Here is a 4,807-nt window from a genome sequence, read left to right as displayed (position 1 = left end):
TTCTGGCTCATCTGATTGGCTGACTGTTCTCTCTCTCTCTGTCTTTCTGTCCAATCCTGAAGCCTGTCACCGTTCTCCTCTCACAGCTTCACTGAGGAAAGCAGCCGCTGAGAAGGTCGGAGGTTTACAGGAAATACTGGATCTGTGCTTTGATACTAACTGTGTTTAGTACAATACTGCTGAGACCAACATGGACTGACTGCAGAGTCTGCAGTGTGGACTCTTCACAAGATCACACAGCAGCTTCACTCCTGAATCCTGCAGCTTGTTTCCTCTCAGGTCCAGCTCTGTCAGATGGGAGGGGTTGGACTTCAGAGCTGAGGCCAGAGAAGCACAGCTGGTCTCTGACAACCTGCAGTTCTTCAATCTGAATGAAGAATAAATGATGTTGATAAAAATCCATTTATCTTCTGTATACAGATGTGACCATTTACCAACAATTCTAAACATTCACTCACTTTACCCACTAGACATTTTCTACAGTTTCTTTAAGAAACACAAGTCTTTGTGACTGCAGACTAAATTTAATACAACAAACATGAAAATATAAACAAAAGGACATTTACAACTTTATGGATGTAAGTTATGTCTGAACATAAGTTAGGTTCACTTGTTAATTAAACATCAGATCTACAATAGTAACAGAGAGTCAGTGAACTGACCTCAGAGTCTTCAGTCTGCAGTGTGGACTCTGCAGAAAATCACACAGCAGCTTCACTCCTGAATCCTGCAGCTTGTTGTTCTGACTCAGGTTCAGCTCTGTCAGATGGGAGGGGTTGGACTTCAGAGCTGAGGTCAGAGAAGCACAGCTGATCTCTGACAACCCGCAGCGCCTCAATCTGAATAAAGAATAAATAATGTTGATAAAAATCAATTTATAATCCAATCAGATGTGTTCAGGTTTGAAATGTGTAGCTCTTGTCTCTCATACACTCTACAGCCTCATCAGCACTGACATCATCTTCACTGACTGATGGACCACTTTAAGTTTAATTTAAGTTTAATACATCATTCAATGATTTGAACTGACCTCTGACCTGAGTGTCTGAGTGTCCACAGCCAGAAAGTCTGTCATAACATTACAAAACATGTTATTATGAAATCAGACTGTGTGGACTGTGACACCGATCTCATTCCACCCAAAGGAAGATGAAAAGAACAAAAACACTACTAACATTTGAGCTTAACTATTAATCTACATTGATTTATAATGTTCATCACATCTGGACTTACTCAGCCTTTCTGCAGTTCCTCACAGCTGGAATCAGTCTCTGTCGGCCCTCCTCTGATGTGTTGTAACTTGTGCAGGTCCAACTAATCCAGAACCTCCTCTGACATCTGCAGGGCAGGTAGGCCAGAGCTTGAGCAGTGGATCTCAAGAGTTTCTTCTCTGATTCTGTTCTCTGACTTTCAGAACTCTTGATAGCTCCTGATGGACTGCAGTCCATCGTTCACTCCATCAGACAGTGAGAAGATTGTTGAAAATGCTTTTCTGTCAGGAGCGCGCTTGTGTCCCTGTCTCTCATCTCTCCCTTACGGTTTTTGCTGGCCTTCTCTGGGATGGGCTTTTTGCCCTGGTCTTTTTCTGCCCCCGCCGGCCTCCTAAGCGTCATCTGTTGGCCTTCCCGCGCGCGGCCCTGCCGGCAGGCGCCCCAACCGGTCCTGTGCCCATTTTTACTTTGAAGGGATTTCTCCATTGCCTTCGTCAGGAACACTCAAGGATTGAGTCCTGCAGTCTTTTCCCAAAGCGTCCTCCTTCCAGACCCTCTGTCTTCTTGGTGGGTGAACAGTGGCACAGGTAAGACGGCGCCAGAAACTCATGCACGCTAGATTGAATCAAAGCCGTAAACGGTTTTCTGGAAGATCACACTCTCAATCTTTTGAAGATCTTTGTACAAACTTCCATGAGTACACCGGGCCTCTGTGACATCCATACCACACTGCGCCAGTCTTCTTGGTAGAAACATGATGTTTTTCCTGTCCTCCAGCCTGTTCAAAAAACGCCAGCCTCCCAAGCTTTCAGAGACTTCCCTCAGCCGCAGTCAGCTCCTGGGGACTCGTCTCAATGACCTTCATCGTACTTCTTCTCTTCCTTGTGTCTGAACCAGCAGGAAGTGTGAGTACAGGTCGTCGGGCTTGGGGCAGCCTCCCTATGGTCTTGGGGCAACATGGTGGGTCCAAGAACTGGTACAGTGATCCAGCGAAGAATGGGATCAGACACATGATGTGGAAGGCTCCTGGAGGTCTTGATGTGTGAGTATTCTGCTGGCAGATCTTCATCGACTGACTCTCCATCCTGAAAGTACTCCTCCTCTGAGTGTCCAGGAAGCTCGTACTTCTGGTTACCACCCGGTCCAACACAATGAAGGAGGGATCTATTGGCTGGCTGCAAGGTCTGGAAGTTATCACAGATGGAGCCGAGGGAACAGATTCCCCTTGATGAAGAGCTTGTCAACAGCACGCTGACTGAAATGACATCCTGGTGTGACCATGCAGACACGAGCTCTTTGTTGTTGAATCGCAAGCCATGAAAGTCTGCTTTCATCCAGGCCGTCAAAGATGAACAGAATTACAGACAGCGAGCTTCTCTGCTGTGACCTTCTGAATGTTGGATGGAAAACATGGAGGCGCGTGAGAAGACTGAACCGCTCATCTTTGACAGTTCAGGACTCCCTGAAACGAGAGGCAGAACCACCAACCTGACATCTGGTTCTCCCTTAGCCCGTCTGCCCAGTCCAGAGTGAACTTCATCACGGAGAAGGTTTTTTCCAACGCCAGCGACGACCGGTGGGCAGAACGACTCGGATGTGTCGCGGGTGGTCAGTAAGGCCGTGAAGAGGTTCGTGGCATTTGATCGAGTGTCATGGAAGGGTCCTCCTTCTGCTTGGAAGGCTGGCTCAAGCTGCCCTCACCGCATGTTGGTATGAACCTCTTCACTCTGTCCCACTCTGTAATGTAGAGTCAGTGTAATCCTGTTGAAGGAGGGTTTCCACTTCCGGTTTCATCATTCCTTCAGTCCACACGTTCACATCTCGTCCTTCAACGGATCTATGTTCATCTAAAACCTCCTGAAGACACCACTCACTAAAAAAGAGAAACAAGTTTGACAAAGAAAAAGTCAATACAGGAACATATAGAGGAGTAATGTTACAAGTCAATTTTTTGGTTTGAACATCAGAAATGCTTCTTTTTCTCTCAGACTCTCTTTGTGTTTGATGTTTTGGATTGACAGCAAAGGGCGACAGGCCGGAGCTTCAGCAGCTCGTCAGATGAAACAGCTTCGCTGTGCTGTTCGCATCTCTGTGATACTTAAAATGATCCAACGGACCAAATAATACAGAATGGTTTTGTTGATGTCTCGTTGTGTGGAACCTGTTTTTATCTCATAGCACCCTAACAAAAGCTTCTGTAAATCTCCAAGCCAAATACACTCCCATTTTCCTCTAGCTGCTTCACATAAAAAACCCTTCTAAAAAACTTTATTTGAAAGCAGCAGCAGGAAATGCTGAGTTTACATAGCAGCATTTTAACCAAGCTCTGAGATGACTAAAGCTGAAATCTGAACACTGACACAGGAGTGACATAAGAAAAAAACGACTCATCAGGTGTTCTTGGTCACTCTTGTGTCTGGACTTCTGCAGCCAGTCCTGGCTGGTCCTTCCGCATGTGCCATCAAACCTCTGCAGTTCATCCAGAATGCGCAGCCCAGCTGGTCTTTCAACTACCCAACGTTGTCTCCACAACTGGACTGAATCTGATTCAAGTCTAAAACTTCAATTGAACTCACTGTAAATCTCTAAATAGAACATATGGATGAAATGCAGCAGGGTCAACATGTAAGATGGACAGTCTGACTTGTACATGCGGGTCTACTGGCTGTCTGGCAGTCCACGTCTTGTTCTGGATCTTTCCTCCTCACAGGACATGAACCCTCTTCCTCCTCTGTGAAGACATTTCAGGATCCAAAGTTACATTTGACCATTTTCTGCCCTTTATTATCGGCATCAGTGCGCCCATGGATGTTTGTTCTCAATCGTCAGAACAATATGATGGTGGGAGAATACTGATCTCAAAGGGTCCACTTCTAATGTTTTCAAAGCACATTGTTGATCATAGCAGTGACTTTTAATTAACTTGAAACAGAATGCTGCACGCATACGTTATCTGTTCTGAATTATAAAGTATTGTGAGCAGTTTTTTTTCAGCTCAATGCATCAATCTTCATCGTCATTTACAGTAAAAAACAGTCTCTTACTTTGTGTCTGAGGGTCCAGGTTCATCACGTGAAGGGCCACCAAGGAAGATCCTGTGGAATAGTCCACTCTTCAATGGACAGACAGATGGATCCCTGGAGACCTGCTCTGTGTCTGTTGGACCTGAACTCTGCAACACCAACAGTTTTGTTATTCAGATCAACTGTTTATGATGATATATGAGCTTTAAAAGTTTGGTATCGTCCTCTTTAGAATCAGATTACTGTTTTTCAAAGTGACTGACAAGCTGTCACAGACATCTAGAGGAAGATAACAGGTCCAAGAGTTTGTAAATATATTTTGGGTAGAAAACACAAACAGAAGACCGCAACGAATGATCTGAAAAAAAATCTAATTAATGAGTTAGTATCGTTCTCTTACTTTGTGTCTGAGTCCAGGTTCATCACTGAAAGCCTGGATTCCAATCTTTGGGACCGTTCAACTCTTCATAGTACAGACAGCTGGGATCCGTGAGACTCTGCCTCTGTCGTGTGGACTGAAATCTGCAAACACAACATGTGTTTATTCAATCACATGAATCTTGAGAAAATTCG

The 4,807-nt window shown here is 45.0% G+C and overlaps 1 long non-coding RNA gene across 1 annotated transcript in view; it reads right to left on the bottom strand.

Annotated features, from left to right (window-relative positions):
• Positions 1–3,941, bottom strand: part of LOC113745158 (uncharacterized) — an 8,468-nt gene extending 4,527 nt beyond the window's left edge. Inside the window, exon 1 of the long non-coding RNA XR_003462004.1 lies at positions 3,931–3,941. This is a non-coding gene — a long non-coding RNA (uncharacterized LOC113745158). The remainder of the gene's footprint in view (positions 1–3,930) is intronic.
• Between the last annotated feature and the right edge of the window lie 866 nt (positions 3,942–4,807).

The sequence above is a fragment of the Larimichthys crocea genome, unplaced genomic scaffold, assembly GCF_000972845.2.
Source record: "Larimichthys crocea isolate SSNF unplaced genomic scaffold, L_crocea_2.0 scaffold500, whole genome shotgun sequence".
Taxonomy (NCBI): Eukaryota; Metazoa; Chordata; class Actinopteri; family Sciaenidae; genus Larimichthys; species Larimichthys crocea.
The sequence above is the reverse complement of the archived record's forward strand: the minus strand, read 5'-3'. Positions and strand labels throughout refer to the sequence as shown.